At 38.3% G+C, this 25,029-nt stretch overlaps 2 long non-coding RNA genes across 2 annotated transcripts in view; one reads left to right on the forward strand and one right to left on the reverse strand.

Moving 5' to 3' along the window:
* The window catches only part of LOC132344330 (uncharacterized), a 75,434-nt gene that overhangs the window by 47,818 nt on the left and 2,587 nt on the right, over positions 1-25,029 (forward strand). Inside the window, exon 2 of the long non-coding RNA XR_009493586.1 lies at positions 22,019-22,087. This is a non-coding gene — a long non-coding RNA (uncharacterized lncRNA). The remainder of the gene's footprint in view (positions 1-22,018; positions 22,088-25,029) is intronic.
* On the reverse strand, positions 3,830-25,029 carry LOC112445108 (uncharacterized). The gene is made up of 5 exons (XR_009493585.1): positions 24,628-25,029; positions 13,335-13,408; positions 12,305-12,415; positions 10,797-10,838; positions 3,830-10,462 (listed from the first exon to the last, which is right to left on the reverse strand). It is a non-coding gene; the product is annotated as an uncharacterized lncRNA (long non-coding RNA).

Raw genomic sequence — 25,029 nt, forward strand, 5'->3', positions numbered from 1 at the left:
TCCAGTCAAAAAGAATAAGCCATGAAGTAGGCATGGTAGGCAGGGTTAGAAATTTTCTTCTCTCTGCCTGTCTCAGATACTGCTTACCTTTCATGATGGAAGCATTAGCCCACTGAATATGATCATACCTTTAAAGATATATATAACAGGTAGTATATATAACTACCTCTTTTGATCATAAAAAAAAAAGAACAGTGACATACTCTAATTGTTGGAGGAAAGGCTGTCTGTGTTGTTAGACTTAATGAGTCAGTTCCATTGTAGCATCTTTGTAGGGAATGAATAAAGGAATAATAACTTACATAGACACAAGCTATCAAATACTCAGAAGAGTTCAGAAAACCATACAACATACATCTATATACCCAACACTCAGAACTTAGATTTAAAAGTTATTTTGCCATACTGACTATAGAATTTTTTTAATTTTTATTATTTTTTATGGAACTTTTTGTTAAGATGAAGTTAAGGATACTGTTCAAGTTTCATCACTAAACCTTTCCTCCTATCTCCCTTACTCTCTAGAGATAGTTACTATCCTAGAATTGGCATATAACATTTTTGTGATGTTCCAGACATTCACTACCTACCTACATATCCATAAACAATGCTTATATGTACATTTGATACATATGATTAAGAATTGGATTGTGTTCCCCAAAACCCATGTGTTGAAATCCTAACCCCTAATACCTCAGAGTATGATCTTTTTTGGAAATAGTGTTGCTGAAGATATAATTAGGTAAAATGAGGTCACATTAAACTAGGATGAGTCCCTAACCCAACATGATTGGTATCCTTATAAAAAGTGAAAATTTGAACACAGATATACATTTTCCAGCTTTATGGAGATACAATTGACATATAACACTGTGCAAGTTTCAGGTGCACCGTATGAAGATTTCATACACTTATATATTGCAAAATGTTTACCACAATAAGGATAGTTAACACATTCTTCACCTCACATGATTACTATTCTGTTGCTGCTGTTGTTACAGAAAGAATGTTTAAGATTTATTCTCCACAGATTTTAAGTATACGATACAGTATTGTTAACTATAGTTACCATAATATACATTAGATCCCCAGAATTTATGACTTTTATAACTTGGAGTTCTTACCCTTTGACCAATATCTCCATTTCCCCACCCCACCTCCCCTCAGTTGTTGGCAAACACCATTCTATACTCTGGTTCTATGAGTTAGGTTTTTTTAGATTTCACATGTGAGATCTTACAGTACTTGTCTGTCTCTGACATTTCATGTAACATAATGCCCACAAAGTTCATTTACGCTGTCACAAAAGTTTTGAGGTCTCTTTCTTTTTTATGGTTAGATAATATGCAGGTCAGGAAGCAACAGTTAGAACTGGACATGGAACAACAGACTGGTTCCAAATAGGAAAAGGAGTACGTCAAGGCTGTATACTGTCACCCTGCTTATTTAACTTCTATGCAGAGTACATCATGAGAAAAGCTGGGCTGGAAGAAGCACAAGCTGGAATCAAGATTGCTGGGAGAAATATCAATAACCTCAGATATGCAGATGATAGCACCCTTATGGCAGAAAGTGAAGAGGAACTAAAAAGCCTCTTGATGAAAGTGAAAGAGGAGAGTGAAAAAGTTGGCTTAAAGCTCAACATTCAGAAAACAAAGATCATGGCATCTGGTCCCATCACTTCATGGGAAATAGATGGGGAAATAGATGGGGAAACAGTGGAAAGTGTCAGACTGTATTTTTTTTTTTTTTTTTTTTTTTTGCTCCAAAATCACTGCAGATGGTGACTGCAGCCACGAAATTAAAAAACGCTTACTCCTTGGAAGGAAAGTTATGACCAACCTAGATAGCATATTGAAGAGCAGAGACATTACTCTGCCAACAAAGGTCTGTCTAGTCAAAGGTATGGTTTTTCCAGTGGTCATGTATGGATGTGAGAGTTGGACTGTGAAGAAGGCTGAGCACCGAAGAATTGATGCTTTTGAACTGTGGTGTTGGAGAAGACTCTTGAGAGTCCCTTGGACTGCAAGGAGATCCAACCAGTCCATTCTGAAGCAGATCAGCCCTGGGATTTCTTTGGAAGGAATGATGCTGAAGCTGAAACTCCAGTACTTTGGCTACCTCATGCAAAGAGTTGACTCATTGGAAAAGACTCTGATGCTGGGAGGGATTGGGGGCAGGAGGAGAAGGGGACGACAGAGGATGAGATGGCTGGATGGCATCACTGACTCGATGGACGTGAGTCTGAGTAAACTCCGGGAGTTGGTGATGGACAGGGAGGCCTGGCGTGCTGCGATTCATGGGTCGCAAAGAGTTGGACACGAGTGAGCGACTGAACTGAACTGAATATTTCATTTTGGGTGTGTTTGTGTGTATGTATATACATGCCATATAGTTTTCATCCATTCATCCATTGATGGATACAGGTTGTTTCATATCTTGGCTATTGTGAATTATGTTACAGTGAACACAGGAGTGCAGATGTCTCGTGAGATCCTAATTTCCATTCTTTTGGATATACACCAAGAAGTGGAACTGCTGGATGATACGATAGTTCTATTATTGATTTTTTGAAAAACTTCTGTACTGTTTCATGCAATGGCTGTGCCAGTTTACATTCTTACAGTATATAAATGTTCCCTTTTCTCCACATCCATGTCAACACTTATCTCTTGCCTGTTTGATAATGGTCATTGTGATAGGTGTAAGGTAATATTTCATTGTGATTTTGATTTGTACTTCCCTGATGATTGGTGATGCTGAGCACCCTTTCGTATATTCGTTGGTCATTTGTATATCTACTTTGGAAAAATGTCTTCTGGTTCCTTTGCCTATTTTTTTTTTATATAATTTTATTTTATTTTTAAACTTTACATAATTGTATTAGTTTTGCCAAATATCAAAATGAATCCATCACAGGTATACATGTGCTCCCCATCCTGAACCCTCCTCCCTCCTGCCTCCCCATACCATCCCTCTGGGTCGTCCCAGTGCACTAGCCCCAAGCATCCAGTATCCTGCATTGAACCTGGACTGGTTTCTCATTTCATACATGATATTTTACATGTTTCAATGCCATTCTCCCAAATCTTCCCACCCTCTCCCTCTCCCACAGAGTCCATAAGATTGTTCCATACATCAGTGTCTCTTTTGCTGTCTCGTACACAGGGTTATTGTTACCATCTTTCTAAATTCCATATATATGCGTTAGTATACTGTATTGGTGTTTTTCCTTCTGGTTTACTTCACTCTGTATAATAGGCTCCAGTTTCATCCACCTCATTAGAACTGATTCAAATGAATTCTTTTTAATGGCTGAGTAATACTCCATTGTGTATATGTACCACAGCTTTCTTATCCATTCATCTGCTGATGGACATCTAGGTTGCTTCCATGTCCTGGCTATTATAAACAGTGCTGCAATGAACATTGGGGTACACGTGTCTCTTTCCCTTCTGGTTTCCTCAGTGTGTATGCCCAGCAGTGGGATTGCTAGATCATAAGGCAGTTCTATTTCCAGTTTTTTAAGGAATCTCCACTCTGTTCTCCATAGTGGCTGTATTAGTTTGCATTCCCACCAACAGTGTAAGAGGGTTCCCTTTTCTCCACACCCTCTCCAACATTTATTATTTGTAGACTTTTGGATCGCAGCCATTCTGACTGGTGTGAAATGGTACCTCATAGTGGTCTTGATTTGCATTTCTCTGATAATGAGTGATGTTGAGCATCTTTTCATGTGTTTGTTAGCCATCTGTATGTCTTCTTTGGAGAAATGTCTATTTAGTTCTTTGGCCCATTTTTTGATTGGGTCATTTATTTTTCTGGAGTTGAGCTGTAGGAGTTGCTTGTATATTTTTAAGATTAGTTGTTTGTCAGTTGCTTCATTTGCTATTATTTTCTCCCATTCTGAAGGCTGTCTTTTCACCTTGCTGATAGTTTCCTTTGATGTGCAGAAGCTTTTAAGGTTAATTAGGTCCCATTTGTTTATTTTTGCTTTTATTTCCACTATTCTGGGAGGTGGGTCATAGAGGATCCTGCTGTGATGTATGTCGGAGAGTGTTTTGCCTATGTTCTCCTCTAGGAGTTTTATAGTTTCTGGTCTTATGTTTAGATCTTTAATCCATTTTGAGTTTATTTTTGTGTATGGTGTTAGAAAGTGTTCTAGTTTCATTCTTTTACAAGTGGTTGACCAGTTTTCCCAGCACCACTTGTTAAAGAGATTGTCTTTAATCCATTGTATATTCTTGCCTCCTTTGTCAAAGATAAGGTGTCCATATGTGCGTGGATTTATCTGTGGGCTTAATGGAACAAAATAGAAAGCCCAGAGATAAATCCTTTGCCTATTTTAAAATCAGTTTGTTTTTTTCTTTTTTTGTTCTTGAGTTGTATGAGTTCCTCATATATTTTGGATACTAATCCCTTAGTAGATATATGGTTTGCAAATATTTTCTCCCTTTTACATAAGTTGCCTTTTCACTCTGTTGATTGTCTATTTTGCTGTGCAAAAGCTTTTTAGTTTGATATAGTCTTACTTGTTTATTTTTGCTTTTGTTGCTTGTGCTTTTGGTGTTATGTCCCAAAAATAATTGCCAAGACCAGTGTCAAAAGGCTCTTTGTCTATGTTTTCTGTAGGAGTCTTATAGTTTCAAGTCTTATGTTTAAGTCTTCAATACATTTCAAATAGATTTTGCATATAGTATAATATAAGGATTCAATTTCATTCTTTCATAGTGAATATCCAGTTTTTCCAGTGAGGCCTGGCGTGCTGCGATTTATGGGGTCACAAAGAGTCGGACACGACTGAGCAACTGAACTGAACTGAATATTCCATTTTGGGTGTGTTTCAATACCATTTATTGAAGAGGCTGTCTTTTCCACATTGTATGTTTTGGCACCTTTGTCAAAGATTAGTTGACCATATATGTGTTGGTTTATTTCTGGGTTTGCTAGTCTATGCCATTGGTCTCTGTGTCTATTTTTGTACAAGTACCACACATACTGTTTTGGCTACTATTGCTTTGTAATATAATCCAAAATCAAAAGTGTGATGCCTCCAATTTTGTTCTTTCTCATGATTGCTTTGGCTATTGAAGGTCTTTTGTGGTTCCATATGAATTTTAGGACTTTTATTTTTTTTCTATTTCTGTGGAAAATAGCATTGGAACTTTCACAGAGATTGCATTGAATCTGTAGATTACTTTGGGTAGTGTAGCTATTTTAACAATATCAACTTTCTAATTCATAAACATGGGATATATTTCCATTTCTTTGTGCCTTCCTCAATTTCTTTCATCAAAGTTTTAGTTTTCAGTATAGAGATCTTTCACCTCATTCAATTTATTCCCAAGTATTTTACTATTTTCAGTGAAACTGTAAATGAAGGTGTTTTCTTAATTTCTTTTTCAAATAGATCATTGTTAGTGTATAGAACGGAGAAGGCAATGGCACCCCACTCCAGTACTCTTGCCTGGAGATCACGAATCCCAGGGACAGAAGAGCCTAGTAGGCTGCCATCTCTGGGGTCGCACAGAGTTGGACATGACTGAAGTGACTTAGCAGCAGCAGCAGCAGTGTATAGAAACATGAATGATCTTTATATGTTGACTTTGTATCCAGAAACTGAATTACTGAATTCATTTATTAGTTCTAATGGGTTTTTAGTGTTTTCTCTCTATAAGATTATGTCATCTACAAATTTAACTTCTTTCTTTCTGATTTGGAAGCCTTTTTTTCTTGTGTAATTGCTCTGGCCAAGGCTTTCAGTACTACATTGACTATAAGTGGTAAGAGTGGGCATTCTTGTTCCCAACCATAGAAGAAAAGCTTTCAAGTTTTCACCGTTTAGTATGATGCTAGTTGTGGGTTTGTCATATACACCCTTTATTTTTTTGAAGACCTTATCGTTAGGAGCTGCCTGTAACTTGAGTCTAATTATAGGTCAAGAAATAAAGAAGCGTTTGGGAAGAGACTACTGAAAAGACTCAGCAGTGTCTTGTGAGGCAAGTACTTCAGTAAAGGCCATTACAGTTCCTTAGACAATGCAAAGTTAATCTCCTTAGCTGGAGATGGAAAGGCTACTTCCTTTGGTAAAGAAAGCTCATTTAAATTTAGGGGTCCAGTGTCTCCAGCCTTGTCAAGACATCCTATATACCCTCATTCCAATTTTCAGGAATTCCTTCCCAATCAATGTCCTCACTTTAACAGTAGACACCCTGGGAGGCTGTGTATTCAATACACTCTAAAGATGCTCAGAGAGCTACAAGAGAACACAGATAAACCCAAACTAACTCAAGTCTGTTGGAAATTAATAATTCAGCGACTAACAAGGTAGGCTGGCAGGCTGGAGACTCAGGGAAGAGTCATAGTTGGAGGCCAAACGAAGTCTGCTTGCAGAATTCCTCCTTGCTAGGGAGAAGTCAGTCTTTGTTCTATTAAGGTCTCAACTGACTGGATGATGCCCAATTATGGAGAGTAATCTGCTTTACTCAAAGTCCACTGGTTTAAACATTAAGTTCATCCAAAAAATACTTTCACAGGAACATCGAGAATAATGTTTGACCAAATATCTGAGCACCATAGTCCAGCCAAGCTGACACATATAATTAACTATCACATTTGGTCTCTTTAGTTTCCAACAGATTGAGGTAATTTGGGTTTATCTGTGTTCTCTTGCAGGTCTCTGAGCATCTTTAGCAAAGTTATTTTGAATATTTTGTCAGGAAATTCCTGGATCTCCATTGTTTGAGATCAGTTACTGGAAGTTTACTATGTTCCCTTGGTAGTCATGTTTCCCTGATTCTCTGTGATCCCCATAGCTTGGTGGAGGTGTCTGAACATTTAAAGAAGCAGTCATTTTCTCCAGACTTTCTAGACTGATTTCACAGCAGGAAGACTGTCACCTGAAGGTAGGGCATGCTGGAGCATGCTGTGATCCCAGGTCTAGCGATACTGGGCCCAAGTACAGGGGCATGAGGTAGCATTGGGTCTGGGGGAATGTGAGGGCTCATCAGCTCAGACTTTTAGAGTCCACTGCATCAACAACTTCCCTGATAGCTCAGCTGGTAAAGAATCTGCCTGCAATGTAGGAGACCCTGGTTTGATTCCTGGGTCAGGAAGTTCCCCTGGAGAAGGGATAGGCTACCCACTTCCAGTATTCTTGGGCTTCCCTAGTGGCTCAGATGGTAAAGAATCTGCCAGCAATGCGGGAGACCGGGGTTCAATCCCTGGGTTAGGAAGATTCCATGAAGAAGGGAATGGCAACCCACTCCAGTATTCTTGCCTGTAGAGTTCCATGGACAGAGGAGCCTGGCAGGCTACAGACCATGAGCTCACAGAGTTGGACACGACTGAGTGACTTTCACTTTCACTTGGAAAGCCCTGCAAGGGATCCATAGAGCCTTTAAGGGCTGCTGGAGTCCTTATCAGTGCCTCCAGGTTCAGCAACTAGGGACCAGGACAGGCAGTGGAAATAGCTAGAGCTGGTGGTATGCACATGCTTGGCTGAAGGTGCCAGCTGTAGGTGCCTGTGAGTGCGAAGGGTCAGTTTCAAACACAAAGGTAGTAATGAGTACCAGGGCAGGCAGCACTGGAAGCTGCAGGGGTCCTGGTTGTTGGTGTGCACTACTATGGCTTCTGGGTCTTGCTAAAGGTGTACAGCAGTGGAGGCTGCTGATGGGGTTTGTGCCAAAGGCATGCAGGTGCATGGGTGGAGGGACTAGCTACAGGTAACACAGTGTTGCACGTCCGTGGTAAAAGATAGGGCCTGATCCCAGTCCTCAAGCTGCAGCAGGGACCCTGGCTGTTGGCATGCTCTCCCACGGCTGTGAGTCTCCCTCTAGGTGTGTAGCACAGAAGTGGAGGCCAGGGAAGGGTATCAGACGTGGAGGCAGGTGGTGTACAGCGGAGGGTCTAGCCTCGAGTAAGTGCATAGTAGTGTGGGTCAGCCCCAAGGGTCAAGACTGGTGTCTTTCTCTAGTACAGTTGCAGAGTTCCTGGACTCTGGAAGATGCAGGGAGCAGGAGGAAGGAGGAGGGAGGGGTGGGACTCAGGCAGGGGGCATCAGGGAATGCAAAAAGCCATGGGGCAAAGTGAGTGTAATCAGCAGGGGATCTGTTGCAGCTGTGCTGACCCTTAGTTTTTTTTCGGTGGCAAAAGCTCCTGGGTTTGTCTACAGAGCAGGTCACTGGGAGCCACAATTGCTCCCACTGTGACTACGACCGGTAGTCCTTGCTTTTAGTTCTTGTTCCTTGCCGTCTTTGTGCATCTCTGCTTTGTCAGTCTCTGGGATGGTTGAAACTGAAGTGGAAACTGTGCAGTGCACTGATGGGCTCGGAAAGCTGCTCGTTCACGCCACTCTTCTTCCCCTGGGAGAACTCTTTTTAGCTGGGAATTTCCTCTGGGTGCTGAACAGTGCCAGTGGGCTGTGAGATGGGATGATGCAGGCAAAATGCAGCTGTCTTCCTTCCCTTTTTGTGTGGTTATTTTCACATTTTTTGGTTCCACTCCATTGCTGAAGTAGATTTTAGTAGACTTCAGAGCACTCGCAGAGCTGCTTTTTGTTGTTTGGTTTTTGTTCATGGATAGCTAATTACTGATCTTGATGGGCGGATGAAGTTTGGGGTCTCCTACGCTACCATCTTGAAGATGTCACCTGATTTTTGCTTTTATCTTTACTAGTTTTTGTTCTGCTTTGGGTTACTCCAATATTTTTAAAACCTTTTGACTTGGATGTATATAGGTATTCTTTGAATATATTTTATTATTGTGAAATTGTAAATTTTAATTTATTGTATTATTTTTAAGTACTGTGAAATAAAACATACATATAGAAAATTCCATTAAAATGTATACAGTTTGACAAATAATTGTAAAGCACTATCCAGGTCCTGTTTGAATCTCATAAAATTGAATTACTGTATTGTGAATTATTTTGTAAAATTTCTTTCTCTCAGCATATAAGAAGAAATATGTAATTTTGCATACTTTGTTGATTTTGAAATTACTTAATAAGATTCCATTGTATGAACATCCTACAAAAATCCTTTACATTGATAAATCAATTTTTTTTCAAATTGTGCTATTACAAAAACTGCATGACTACTCTTGAACATATAACCTGGTATACAAGTGTCTGAGATTAAAGTATATATTTTCAACCTTATTAGAGAATGCCAAACACTTTGGCAAAGTGATTACACAAATTTACACTCCCATAACCAGTGTATGAAATTTTCTATTTTAGCACAACCTCACCAATGCTTGATGTTGTCAGACTTCATAAATTTTGCAGCTATAGAGTTTCTGCATTGGTATTCCATTATGGTTTTCCCTGATCACTAATGATAAGCTCCTTTTCTTATGTTATTTGGCCATTTGTATTTGCTCTCTTGTAAAGAAAATAATAAACATTTTCTCGGTGGTTTGATTTTTATTCATTTGCAGGAGTTACATGTTCTGAATATGAATCTTTTTATTATATCCCTTTCTTGCTGTATTGTACTGCCTAAGACATCCAATACTGTATCAAATATAAGCGATGAGAATGGGCACCCTTATCTGGTTCCTGATCTTAAGGATATATTATTCAACCTTTCACTCTTTAGTATGAGATTACCTGTGTTCTATAGATGCTCCTTAGCACCTCAAGGGCATTCCCACTTAGTTCTAGTCTGCTAAGTGTTGTGATCTAAATGATTTGTGTCTTTCCAAAATTCTTAGTTAAAATCCTAATCCCCAAAGATGATGCTATTAGGATGTGGGCCTTTGGGAGGTGGTTCAATCATGAGGTAGAGCTCTCTTGAATGGAAATAGTGCTTTCTAAACGAGACACCTCAGAGAACCCTCATCCCTTCTACTATGTGAAAACACCAGCTATGAACCAGCATGAGAGCCCCCCTCCTCCGATTATACTGGTGCCTTGATCTTGGACTTCCTAGCCTCCAGAAATGTTGCTTATAAGCCACCCAGTCTCTAGTATTTTGTTATAGCAGCCAGAATGGACTGCAACACTAAGATTTCTTTTTTAAAAATCATGAATGGGTATTGAATTTTGTCCAACACCCTTCCTGATATGATCATGTGATTTTTCTTCTTTGGCCTGTTGATATAGTGGATTACAATGATTGCCATACATGAAATAAGTCCTACTTGGGAGCTAAGGTAGGCAGAATACTGGCCCCAAAGATGCCCTCAATCTAATCTTCATGAAACCATAAATATGCTACTTATATGGCAGACGGGACTGACTGTGCAGATGAGATTAAGGTTAAGGACTGTGAGATAAGATCATCATTGATAGTGTGTGCCCAATCTAGTCACCTGAATTCTTAAACGAAGAAGAGAACTTTTCCCAGCTGTGATCAGAAGATTTGACTACCAAGAATGCTTAGAGAGATGCAATATTGCTGGCCTTGAAGATGAAGGGAGGGGTCATGTCCCAGGGAATGTTGGTAGCACTTGAAAACTGAAAAAGACAGGGAAACAGCATGTCTCTTAAAGTTTCCAAAAAGTAACACAACCAATGCCTTGGTTTTAGCTCAGTGAGATCCATGTTGGATTTCTAACCTACAGAACTATAAAGTAATATATGTTGCTTAAACAATTACATTTGCAGTAATTTGTTGCAGCAGCAATAGAACATTAACATAGCTATGATGTAGCAATTCTTTTTAGATATTTCTGGATTCAATTTAAAAATACTTTCTTGAGAATTTTTGTGCTTAAGTTCATGAGAGATAAGGGTCCATAGTTTCTTTTTGAATTGATTTGTATGGTTTTAATATCAGGGTAATACTCACCACATTAAATGTATTACAAGGCATTTCTTCCTCTTCTATTTTCTGGAAGAGATTATGTAAAAATTGGTGTTAATTATTTAATTGTTGGGTAAAGTTCTTTAGTGGAAACATTTGAACCAAGAGATTTCTTTGAGAGGAAATTTTCAAATTATAAATTCAACTTCTTTAATTGTTGTAGAGCCACTCAGATGATCCATTTCACATTGGCTGAATTTGGATCATTTATGGTTTTTGAGAAATTGGTCTATTTCATCTAAGTTGTTGAATTTATGTGTATGAAGTTGTTTGTAATAGTCTCTTATCCTTATTAATGACTGCAGGTGATATCCAATTTTATTTCTATTTTTGGTGATTGAGTCTTCTCTCTCTTTATTTTTGTATCTCTTAGTGTTTGTCAGTTTTATTGATCTTTCAAAGAAACATCTTTTTGTTTCATTGATTTTCTCATTTGTTTTCTTGTTTTTCATTTCATTGAGTTCTGCTATCTGTATTATTTTCTTTCTTCCACTTGTTTTGCTTTATTTTGCTCTTCTTTTTCTAGTTTCTTGAGGTACAGACTTACTGATTTGAGACTTTTCTTCCTTTCTAATGCAAGCATTAATGCTATAAATTTCCCTCTCAGCACTACTTTAGTTGCATCATACATATTTTGATGTCATATTTTCTTTTTTTTTAGTTTTATTTTATTTTTAAACTTTACAATATTGTATTAGTTTTGCCAAATATCTAAATGAATCCACCACAGGTATACAGATTTCCTCTTTAACCCATGAGTTATTAGAAAGTGTTTTGTTTAATTTCAAAGTGTTTGGAGATTTTCCTGATATCTTTCTATTATTGATTTTTAGTGTGATTCCATTATGATCAGAGAAAATACACTGTATAATTTCAACTTAAAATTTTGTTGAGGCTTGTTTTATGAGTTGGAATATGGTTTTTGTTGAGGAATATTTCATAGGCAGTTGAAAATAATGTGTGTTTTACTGTTTTGGGATGAAATATTCTATAAATGTGAATTAGATTCTGTTGGTCAGTGGTATGATTGAGTTCTATATCCTTGCTGATTTTCATCTAGTTGTTTTATAGTTGTTAAGAGAGGACGTTTGAAGTTTCTAGCTATAACTGTGGTTTTGTCTGTTTAGCCCTTCAGTTCTACCAATGTTTGCTTCATACATTGAAGTAAATATCTCATATGTTCATAGGATTGATTATTTGTTCCTTATCTCCTTGATTTCTTACACAGTCTTATCAGAGGTCTATATATTTTATTTGTCTTTTCAAAGGAGCCTTTTTTCATTTTGTTGATTTCTGTATTTTTTCTACTTCATTCATTTTTTTCTTGTTTTTAATTTTTCCCATTTTACAATTTATTTTTATTTTACTGAGATCAGTTTCAGGCTTCTTTTTTAACATATGCATTTAAAGGTCTAAATGTTACTTTGCATGAGTACGTGCTCAGTCACTTTAGTCATGTCTGACTCTTTGTGATCCTTTAAACTATAGCCCACCATGTTCCTCTGTCCATGGGATTCTCTAGGCAAGAATGCTGGAGTGGGTTGCCGTGCCTTCTGCCAGAGGTCTTCCCAATCCAGGGATTGAACCTGTGTCTCCTGCATCTCCTGCATTGAAAGCAGATTCTTTACTGCTGAGCCACTGGGGAAGCCCCAAATGTTACTTTACATATAGCTTTATGTGCATCTAAGTTTTTTCTGGTTTTTAAATAAAGTTCTATTGGCATCTAAGTTTTGATGTGCAAAATTTCAGTTATTATTCAGTTTTAAATATTTTCTAATTTTCATTATGATTTCTTTATTGACCAATAGTTACTGTGAACTATATTTGTTAGTTTCCAAACAATTTTTTAAAAGATTATGTGTAGTTATCTTCCTGAAAATGATTCCTAAATTAATTGCATTATGGTCAGAAAGCTGCCACTACTATGAATTGCTGCTCCTCCACCATCTTTTCTCTGTTAATGGAGTTACAGTTAACCACTCCTATAATAAATTTTGGACCCATTCAGAACATCACACTCACATATATAGCTGATCAATCATCAGACACAAATCTTAAATCTGGGCCCTGCACATCAACCCACATAGTTAATTTCCTTAGTATCTTACAACACACCTTCTTCTTTCAATATCTTGCTTTCTTTCCCCTTCCCACCTGAGTGGGACCAGTCCCTACCCCACTCTGGTTCATGCTTGTTTAACTCAGACCACTCCTGGGATATATCCAGAACACTGTTAATCTCAGATCAAAGTTTTTTCAGGCCCAAATGAAGCAGCAAATGATGGACTAAGGGTTCAGTGGCATCTTGCTCTGTCACTTATAAGCTGAATAATCCTGACCAAGTTCCTTAAACTCTAAGCCTGTCTCCTCATCAGCAAAAATGTAGTAATGTTTACATTATAGGGCTGTTACAAGAATTAAATCATAAGTAAATGTAAATTAGGTGTTTATCACATAGTAGGTGCTCAATAAATTGTAGCCAGTAACACTAGTCATTGAAATAGTAGTAGTACCCAGACTTACCCCAGTTTTCACCAATTTCCATCTAGGAGAAGGTAGCAGGATTCCGCTTAAGGTAATCTCTCTTCAAAAGTTGTCTGTTTGACAATAAAGACAATAATTCTACCTCTAGGGATACTGAGTCATGGTATTTACCTGACTCTGCAGCACTAAGTATTCAAAGTACAGTAGACTTATCTTAGGTGAACATTAATTGCCATGTCACCCAACTTCCAAAAGTAAACCTCCAAAAGGAAAGGGTAACTTATAAAGAAAGTAGGAGGTAAATAACTGCTTGAACATCAAATACTTTTTACAACACCATAGTTTTATTAATTAATTGCAAATTGATCAAAAATACCACATGGATTAAATTCCTTTTAATACATAGTTGTGTAATAATTAAAGGACAGAGTCTTTGCAAAATTCGTTTGCTGTTCTGCCAAAATCTAAAGTGGGATGCAGTATCTGGATTCTCTAAAATACATCCATCTCACCCAATATGCTCTTTAGAAAGTGCTATATCTTTGTGCCTTTCCCCCTTAAATGTTTAAAGAAAAAGTTACTAAAACACAAAAGTAAGCAAGGAAATAAGTATATTTGATAAAAATGCTTTGAAATTCCAATATAAAAAATTAATTTTTACTAATATCTCACACTATGACTATTAAGCACTTCCTATATGGTGGATCTCATGCTAAGCAATTTAAATGCATATTTCAATTAATTCTCACAATATCCTTGAGAAACAAATGTTAACGATTATATCTACTTTTAAGATGTAGAAATTGAGGTTCTAAGTGATTAGGTAAAATTGTAAAAGCCACATCTTGAACCTAGGTCACTAAAACATCAGCTCTTAATCACTAGAGCTTTTATTAGATGTGATTGTTTCAGTCTGATGGAGCAATTATCTCGTACCAACTTCTGTGGAGAAAGGCCAAATAATATTAGTTCTTATCTACCTATGAAGATTCCCTTGGCCACAGGCTAGTGTTCTTGTTTAAACCATGCGGTTGGGGACACCTGCCTTGGTGCCTCCCACACCTCCCCAAGTCTTCTGACCCCTCCCTTTCCCCTAGGCCAACTCAATGAATGAAAAATTTGCTAAATTTATCAAATTATTTTAAAAACTGATTCATTTAACCATTTACATTTATAGCAGTCCAAATTGGCTGGGATGTTTGTAGCAGCTTTTGGAGATTTTTGTGCAGTTTAGCTTACCAGCATAAAGATTTCACTGAATCTAGTTTTTCTGCAGATGTTTTGTGCCTGCCTTTCATCATGGATAGGTAAAGTTCAATGAATTCTAGATTTTTCAATACTTTGGATATATGACCTTTTAAACTGAGAATTACTTGTGTATTTCAAATTACAAGTGTTGCTCATATCTCAAATACCAAGGATTTCAGAACCAAGGTAGAAGGATTTGCTCATCCAATGTATTTTTAATTCAGCTCATAGTATTTTGCAATTATTTTAATTCAGACTTGTTAAACAGACTTGATAAAAATGAATATTTTGCACGAGTTTTGGGCAGTGTCAAGAACTGCAAAGTGTCTCAGATTTCACTCCACTTATCTAAAAACTCAGTCTGACACAGTTCCATGGGTGCCAACATAAGACAGGAGACTCCTAGGTCAGAAGTGAAGTGAAATTTATTACTCAAAGAAACAGCAGAAGCTAGATTATCAGCACATTGGTGCAGGTTCCCTGAGCCCCAATTCCCAAAAGTGATGGGTAGATGGCCAGATGATATCCCCCCACACACCCACACAGAGCTGTATTACAAGAGAAGAATTCTGAGCTTAGGGAACCCGAATCTTTTGAAATGGAAAGTAAACATCCTTGTCCTTTGCTTAGGAGGGAGACACTGTTCACTATACAAATATCCTTGAAAAGACAAATCAGAACAAAGACAGTCTTGTCTTGCTTACAAGATGCTTATCTTGCTTACAAGATGTACAGAAACCTGAGAGAGCCTTGGATAACTGTCTCCCAAAAAGCAGATGAAAAGTGCTCAATTTCTGAAATGTGAATCACCCAAGAAAATGAGCTTCAACTGAGATTGATAATTCTATGGTAAAATCCCTGTGGCTGCAGCAAATTAAAAGTGAAACCCAAGCTAAACTACATTAACTGAAATTAAGCTTTAGAAAATCTTCAGTGGTTGGTGAACTGTCTCATTCGACATAGATTGCTACAAATTTTATACTAATAAACAGAAATCATTTTTTGGTGAATCAATACTACTGCAACTGGCAATTTGTCATGTTGGCCACTCTACAAGCTGAACTGATTTTTGGCAAATAGATCTTTATTTGACTTGGTGTGCTTCCTAGTTCCACATTCAAGGTTCTATTCCCTATTGGTCTCAATTATAACTAGTTATAAGCTGAGGTGCTAACTAAGAGTATAATTTTTTTCCCTTTCTCAATAATGTCTGCATTTTAACAGAGAACTTGAGAAATTGGCAAGTTTGACAAATTGACAAAATGACTCTAGCAACTCCTAGAGTAACAAAATCTATGTTGTCAAATTTTCTAGCTTTTGTCATATACCAGAGTAGATATTTGGACACATGCTATCTTCCCCAAATCTCACAAATCAGAACACATGTGTTAGTTTTTTCATTCTGAGTGGAGTCTCTAATTCATTGACTTTTTAATCTCAATCCAAAGTGTCCATTCTGTTATTACTTCACTCTTTGTCCAGTTTCACTCCCTCACTTCATTATTCTATAAATTCTCTTGCAAAGTCTCTGATCTCCTTTACTCCAAATGGCCAGCGCTAGAACATCCCAAACATTTGCCTGCTTTCTGCTGTGTCCATGCAGCTGAGCTTGGCTAGAGAATTCCAGCACTAGACAAATCAGTATGCCTATAAATTGATGAATACCAACTGCAAGTGGGCACTTAATAACACCCAGTAGTCTTACCAAAACTCATACATTTTTTCCCCCTAAAGCTGCTTTCCCACTGCCCACAATAATGTTTCACACTCTACCCACTCTCCACATTTCCTATGCCTCCTTCTCCTCCCTGAAAGGACTGTATTATGATTTTCATGGCCTAGACACTTTTGCCTTCATGAATCTCTTCCTCCAAAAAACCCTAAAAATTATGCTTTACCACTGAGTTGGTATAGGTTAATCCATTACTATATATTCATTGTTGTCATATTCATTTGCTTCCTCCTGATTTCAAAAGAAGTTAAAATGTTTTCGAGGGCACCTAAAATACTGTGCACCCTAGGTGGGCACTGTGACTGTTCCTGTGGGTCAGCTCTGCTCCCCTGCATCTCTTTATCTGGTGGTCTTGCTTTTAACTTTATTTAGAAAATCAGTCAAAAATTCTTCATCTTGCCATGTAGAGCTTGCAAGTGAAACCTGGGTAGGAGATCTGGAGTTGGAATCATCTCTATACAGCAGGGGTTCTCAACCTTGGCACTGTTGGAAATCTGTGCGGTACGATTCTTTGTTGTGCGGACTGTAGGATATTTAATAGCATCCATTGTCTATGTCCTCTAAATACCAGTAGCACTTCCCCAATCATAGCAACCAAAACGTCTTCAGACAGTGCCAGAAGTCCCCTGTGAGGCAAAATAGCCCCTAGTTGAGAACGACAACTCTACAGATAAAAATTGAAACCATGGCAGTGGATGAGTTCTCTTTGGGAAACTGTTTACAATAAGAAGAGGATAATAGTAGAGGATACCTAAGTCCCAACCTATGAGGGACTAGCAAAAGAAAAGGAACCACAAGAAAATACTGCCTTGCTCCTAACCTGGAGTAGACCTGGAGGATTCACTTAGAAATTTTCAAATGTCTGCAACCTCTTAATGAACTAGCCAAACAAGAGATTTCTAAAACCACCTACCTGGACCTTCTCAGAGATGGGAAAGTCCCCCCGCCACCCCTTACCATCAGAATGATTCACTGCATTCCTGTCTAAAGATGAAGAGTTGAAATGGACAACCTCTGAGAATTTGCTTAAACCCCTGAGGTTCTGTGAAATAGTCCTCCTTGTTGTAAACAGGGCCCGAATCCCACAAAACCAGAAACTTTCTTGATTTTTTTTTTAACTAAAGGTCAAATCTGTGACCTCCATAGGCCATATGGAATTGTGGCAGATGCAGCATTCCTTTCCAAATCCTGTTTCCTCGAGGGTGTTTCTTCCCAATAAACCTTTTGCCCTCCTAACTTTATTTCAGCATCTGCTTCTCAGAGAATCCAAACTAACACAAGAGTATAGTTTATTTCTTCTTTCCACAATGTGGAAAATATCTAAAGTGTATATTATCCTCAGTTCCCACATTAGTTTTGCTCCATAATCCTGGTTTTGTAAATGAACATGTGCTAAAGAGAATGCATACAGGCTACACAGCCTTTGAACTGAAGACTTGGAGCCGAAGTAAGCTTTCAAAAGGGGGAAGTGCAGCCCTTCATTTCCTTATTTTACTACTCACCATATTATTTTTCTCTCACCTGAAGAGTGCTTAACCTCACTTCTGCTTGATTCTCCTCATGAGATGACTAAACTCACTGCTGACATTCAAGGAAGACTCTGCTTGCAGTGGCTGAACAGACTCTGTAGGTCCCTCAAGGGTCTTAATACCTATTGATCTGAGTAGGAGTAATTCATCAGTAGTGTCACAAACACGATTGTCTGTGCTCAGTATACTTATATGTGATCCTACACACTGTGGACAGGGTGGACTCCTGAAGCTCATCTGTGGCCTGAGCTGAAAATTGGCCAAGGCCACAGCAGGGCAGGGTACTCTGCTAGGTTTTGCATAGTCAAGAGTCTTTCAACAGGTTACCTTTAAATCCTTGAAATACCCGGGAATCTTGTGGTTATTAATCTTATAGTTATAAATACCAACAAGTATGTTAATCAAAGGGCATTCTCTCTGGTAAACCGTCTGCCCTGGGGTTCATTGGTGTTTGTTTCAATTGTGCTTCTGATGTGGTAGAAATGGAATTCTACCCCGTATTATGTTGTTCTTATGGCCCCCATGTTCTCACTCCTCCCCTTGAGTAGCAGGCAGAACTGGTGACTTGCTTCTAACCCACAGCATATTGCAAAGATAATGAGTTAGCTCTCCTGTGATTACCTTCCAATTTATACGGAAGCCTCTGAGCAAACTAGCTCTCCACTCTCCTAATGACCTTGAAAAAGAAAGCTGCCGTGAGTTCTACATTCAAGGAAATTACTGCTTCCAACAACCTAAGGGAACCTGAAAGGATATCCTTCCCCAGTCAAGCCTATGATGACAATACTGCCTAGCTGACACCTTGATTGTAGGCCTTGTGAGACCCTGAGCAGAGAGCCCAGATAAGTGGTGACCAGGATCCTGACTTATGGAAGCTTTAAGATAATAAATGCCTATTGTGTTAAGTTTCTGAATCTCTGGTCATTTGTTTTACAGAAATAGAAAATTAATACAAACTGCTTATTTTAAATTTTAAATTGCTTTTTCTCTTTCATACCTCTGTCAGTGTTTATTGGAGGTTGTAAATCTTATTTTTTTTGTTTGTTCCAGAGTAAGCATTTACCATTTTTTATGGAAGGAAATAAATAATATTTTAATACTTTTTTCCTTTAAACTAGTAACAAAGACTGCAAAATAATCAAACCCTTTCTATCATGAAACTCTGTGTTTTAGTCAAGTCCAGGAGTTGATTAATCAGAATAAAGTTGACCTTATTTCATATTTCACATTGACATTTAGTTTGGCCTCTATCTCTTAAATGTTTCATTTGCATTCTATGATGCAAAACAACAAAAAAAGAGAATCCAACCTGACCCCTCAAAAAATCTAAATATAAAACAGGCTTTGCCTGATGGCTGATTTCAGTTCAAGCCATCAAACATTTGGGTAGTATATTTTCACTGAATTGCCTATTAAATTATATTTCTTAAAGGAAGAGGGGACAACTTGAATGTTTCAAACATTTAAAGTGACTCTATTTGTGGTTATTATGTAAGTAGCTGAGTTTGGTATTTTAGTGACACACAGAAGAAAATTAACTGGAGAGAAATGTTTTTGTGCTAGCTTTATAGTTTATATCCCTCAGGGAAGGCTAGCATAAGTTATTTTACACATAAAATCATTTTCAAAAGTGACCTTTGGTATATTTATTTTGGATAATGTATAATAAACACATTTCAGTATTTCTTTACCTAATGTAAAGCTCTTTTGTCTTTTGAAAGGAAAATTATTATCCAAATTCCATTTGAAAGAGTGAGTATGATCTTCCAGCAAGTAACAGAAAGGGAGGTAATGGAAGATGTAGGTCAAACAAAAGATGTTTGATATGAATTATAGATGTTTTACAGTATCTTCTAAGTCTATAAGAGCAAATATCTTACCTCCTTAATTTGTCTTTTTTACTTTCTTTTTTTTTCAGTAGAAAATAGATGGCTTACTACATTCACTTAGAAAAAGTATCCCAACATGCCTGTAATTGTGAAATTCCTGGGGAGTGAGTTAGTGTATATCAGTTAACATTGTCTTTTTATAGCTCTTGAGACACATTCTTCCTTATAAAGGGAAGCATATATGCTGTAGAAAACTTTTTTTAAATGAGAGAAAATTGCAGAGCAAAGAAAATATAGTGTCAGAGAATGGCTTAGAATAAGAAGTATTTTAGAAAAATTCTAAGGTGGTAGAGTAGGGGAAGCTTAGAACAGAAGGAAATACTGCTGCTGCTGCTAAGTTGCTTCAGTCATGTCTGACTCTGTGCGACCCCAGAGATGACAGACCACCATGCTCCCCTGTCCCTGGGATTCTCCAAGTCAGAACACTGGGGACCTCTAAAACGAAAGAGGTTTGAAGATTTTGGAGAGAATCCAGAAGATAGAAGATATTAAAGCTAGAGAAAACAGCGCATATGGCTTTTCTTTTTTAAGTTAAAAGAATAATGATTTCCCCCTTCCCAAGAAGAAATGAACAAATTGTTTCTAACATGTAGGTCCATCAACGGTATTATCCCTTTCATAGTCTAGGAATTCCTTCAAAGACCATTCAATTTAAAGTTCCTTTAATAAACACATGTCATAATTTGTGGCCAGTCAGATCTTTTGAATACCTAAATTTGGGGATCAGCCCACCTCATGCATCTGGTTTTCCCGATCTAGAATTCCAAAAGTCACTCTTTCAGCCTTTCTGGAAACTAGGGTATAAACACCTCAGCCAATGAATACACTCAAACCAATGAAGTGTACTTAATGAGATTTCAGTTTAAAAGAGACACATATGAGGAAGTGGGCAGGGTTGAGACCACTCTCTGAAGATGATGGCAGAGGCAATGGCTTTCAGGAACAATAATAACAGCAGTTCAACATTCATTGTCCATGATCAGTGGGGAAATCTGTGAGGTCTGTGCCCAGTGGCAGCAATGGTGGATCCCTTTCTGGATTCCCATTCTGAAGTGACATTTGAGTGTTGCCCATATATCTTCAAGCCTGGGTCTCTAATCTCTCAGAGGGTCTAAAGAGACTTCTCAAAGTTGTTAGATACGTTTTCTGCTTAACCAGCTATAGTGAGTTTTAATGGTGTAACCAAGACATCTGAGTGATATGGATCCCTTTTTAAATAGGACAGCTCTGAAAATCCTCTTTACAATACAAGGGGACTTATCCACAGAAAGCTTTTCTAAAATGGGTGCAATTCTACTTAATCCAGAGTCAGAAGAAATGGCACCCTAGGGAAGTTCTTTGCAACTCACCAATATACTAAAAATATGGGAAATTAAAACACCCATAAATGAGTACACTAGGCTAAGATAAATGGAATGCTAAATTTTGTTTTATTAGATGGAGGGAAATCTATTTTAAAAATGGATGGGACTGTGTGCTCAGTAATGTCTGACTCTTTGTGACCCCATGGACTGTAGCCTACCAGGCTCCTATCCATGGAATTTTCCAGGCAAGAACACTGGAGTGGGTTGCCATTTCCTCCTCCAGGGGATCTTCCGGACCCAGGGATCGAAGCCAGGTCTCTTGGGTCTCCTGCATTGGCAGGAGGGTTCTTTTACCACTAGTGCCATGTGGGAAGCCCCAAATAACCACATATAATCCAGTGGGAGTAAGAAATGATGGAGGTATAAATAAAACTAGAATTGTAGAATGTTGATAATTGCTGAATCTGGGTGATGGCTAGTCTATTTACTCTATGTGCTTGTGATTTTCCTTAATAAAAATGTAAAAATAAAAATAATTATAAATTACTGAGTTAACATTAGTTGGGAAAAATACCTGCTTCCCTATTTATCTTGAGAATAGAGAAGCAATACTAAATATTCCTTAGAAATTTTGATATCAGTGTTGCCAAGCAATAGAACCAAGTGAGAAAAATTCATAAAATAAGAGATAAAGACAGACTTATATTTGGTGTGTCTGCTTTTTCAGCCATTTTTGTCCTTGGTGTCCAAGGAATAGCTCATTCAGTCAACCCACAAATATTTTTATTAGCATCTGCCACATATTGGCTTTCCTTTAAATACTACACGAAATCTCAACCAAAGCTTTTTATCCATATCTCCAGTCTATAAGCCTAATTATCTAGTTTTTAAATTCTACAACTGTTTCCTGTTTCTACAGTATAGAACCATACGTTTTTTATAGTTGAAAAGGAACTTAGATTGCATGATAAAGTACTACTTCTCATTTTATTATAATTGATATAATACTTTGCCTTTGTAGAGTCTTTTATAAGTTACAACATGCCTTCCTGAGACCCAGAGAGGACAAGAGACTCGCCAAGTTTATACTGTAAGTAGCTGAACAAATACCTCCGGACAGGCATGCTGGTACTTTTTTTTCTGCTATACTAAAATTTTTCTGCTTAAATTTCATTGGTTGTGGTTGACTGGAAAGACTTTCACCTAAAAGTCCTACTTTAAATCCTGAGCCTGTTTCTCTCTCTCGACTCCATTGCTCCCTGTCCCTCTTTCTTCTCCTCCCTCACTGGCTCTAACCCAGAGCTACAAATGACTAAGATAGGCTTTTCTCTTTGGCACTGACATTCTTGTATGTTGCCATTCCTTAACCATTGTTCAGTTAAGCTCTCCTAATTTACAGCCTTTAATCTCCTTTGATAACATCTTCTCTTCATTATTCTAAATAACTTGTCATGACATTTTCATCCATCTCCAGTTATTTACACGTTTTAGGTGTCTCAGTTCAGTTCAGTCGCTTAGTCGTGTCCGACTCTTTGTGACCCCATGAATCGCAGCATGCCAGGCCTCCCTGTCCATCACCAACTCCCGGAGTTCACTCAGACTCACATCCATCGAGTTGGTGATGCCATCCAGCCATCTCATCCTCTGCCGTCCCCTTCTCCCTCCCAGCATCAGAGTCAACTCTTCGCATGAGGTGGCCAAAGTACTGGAGTTTCAGCTTTAGCATCATTCCTTAAAAAGAACACCCAGATCTGATCTCCTTTAGAATGGACTGGTTGGATCTCCTTGCAGTCCAAGGGACTCTAAAGAGTCTTCTCCAACACCACAGTTCAAAAGCATGAATTCTTTGGTGCTCAGCTTTCTTCACAGTCCAACTCTCACATCTATACATGACTACTGGAAAAACCATAGCCTGGACTAGATGGACCTTTGTTGGCAAAGTAATGTCTCTGCTTTTTAAAATGATATCTAGGTTGGTCATCGGAGAAGGCGATGGCACCCCACTCCAGTACTCTTGCCTGGAAAATTCTATGGATGAAGGAGTCTGGTGGGCTGCAATCCATGGGTTCTCGAAGAGTAGGACATGACTGAGCGACTTTGCTTTCACTTTTCATTTTCATGCATTGGAGAAGGAAATGGCAACCCACTCCAGTGTTCTTGCCTGGAGAATCCCAGGGATGGGGGAGCCTGGTGGGCTGCTGTCTCTGGGGTCGCACAGAGTCGGACACGACTGAAGCGACTTAGCAGCAGCAGCAGCAGGTTGGTCATAACTTTCCTTGGTACTCAATAATGAACAAAGAATAAGAGCCCCAGGAATGACAATTCTACTGTTGTACTGAATGACTTGCAAGTTTTCTCCTACTTCTTAGTTCAATAGAATATGTCCCCAAGTAATATAGCCCTTAAGGGCATTCTGTTTCTGTCTTCACTTGTATGTTCATCACATTACTAGTGTCTAAGTTCCCTTAGAAAATATTGGAGGATCAGATCTTATCAAAAGTGCTTGCAACAACCTATGTAACTGAATCACATTGCTGTACACCTGAAACTAACAAAACATAATAAAAGAAAATTTTAAAAAAATAGAGATTATGAGGCTTCCTCATAAACACTATCTTGGGTGAGAAAAAAAAGAGAGCCAGGTCAGTGCAATTGCAAGAATTTCATATTTAACTCTTTCAATATAAAGTGTTTGGGTAATATCTATTGCTGCTTAACAAACAACAGCAAAACAGTAGCTTTAAAAAATGTATTATTATCTCTCATGGCCCTGTGGGTTGACTGAGCTTATTTAGGTGATGTTGGGCTCTCCCAGGTGGTTGCAGTCAGTTGCAGTCAGTCATCTGAAGGCTCCCCTCAACTGGATGTCCAGCATGGCTTCTTTAGTCACATGTCTGGCTTATCAGCTGAGAAGCCTGAAATAGCTAGGGGCTTACCAGGCATTTTCCTCTCTCTACACAGGTTCTTCAAGTGACAGCTTGAGCTTCCTCAAAGTAAAGCAATCTCAGGGTAGTCAGACTTCTTATGTGACAGTTGTCTTCTCCTAGAGCCGATATTCTAGGAGACACAGTGGGAGCTACAAGGCTCTCTCTGACTTCGAAAGGAAGGGGCTACACAAAGATGTGAATACCAGAGTATTGACATCTGCAGTTCATTGCAGCGGGGCTGGGTAGGGGGCTGTTTGGTAACTAGCTACTGCATGAAGGGAAGTGGGATCTGTAACTAAAAGTCAGTTTTGCTGTTAGTTCATCTAGTTGGCAGGACTCCATTTTTTTTAAAACAAATATAATTACCTAAAATACAGCCCTCATTTTTTGGTTAAGCATAGCAGACCCAGAGTTCCTCTTAATTAAACAAAAGAGGGAAAAAAAAATCTTTGAACTTAGATGACTTGTATCTTTCTAAACTGTATTTAACCTTCCATTTATTGGAGCATGTGATAATCGCTCAGACTTTGTTCTGTTGATGGCTGGAGGCAGACTTGCCACCATCCTAGAGCTGACAAGCCAAAACAGGTGAGTCCATCTTGTATGATTCACCTTGGTAGGAGCAATTACTACCTCACTCTGGGATGGTAGACTACGCACTCCCTTGCAAAACAGACAGGCTCACCCACAGCCTGAAGCATACCTTATATCCTTTCAGAAATGCTGCATTGAACATGTGCGGAGAGACAGGCAAACACTTTTCTTTCCAATGAGAGAGACATTTTGTTAAGTCTTTGGCAGCATGCTGGCTGGCAAAGTCATCTGGCTGGCACACTTCTCCTGCGTCGAGTTATGGCACTGCCACCTCTACTCTGTGGAGAGTTTCGAAATTTCAATTTGCACACCCTGTAAGATGTGAGTCACTCGGCTTGCAAAGGAGGAGGAGGAGGAGGCAGCCATCTGCTAGTCATGAGCAGATGACAAATACTCTGAACTGCGAATTTCCATCCTCATTTCACAATATTTAAGTAAACACATTTTGTAACCATTTTTTTTTCAGAGTTCCTTAGTGCTTAAAATGGAATTCTTTTTGGTAAACAATATA

Source organism: Bos taurus, chromosome X (assembly GCF_002263795.3).
Source record: "Bos taurus isolate L1 Dominette 01449 registration number 42190680 breed Hereford chromosome X, ARS-UCD2.0, whole genome shotgun sequence".
Taxonomy (NCBI): Eukaryota; Metazoa; Chordata; class Mammalia; order Artiodactyla; family Bovidae; genus Bos; species Bos taurus.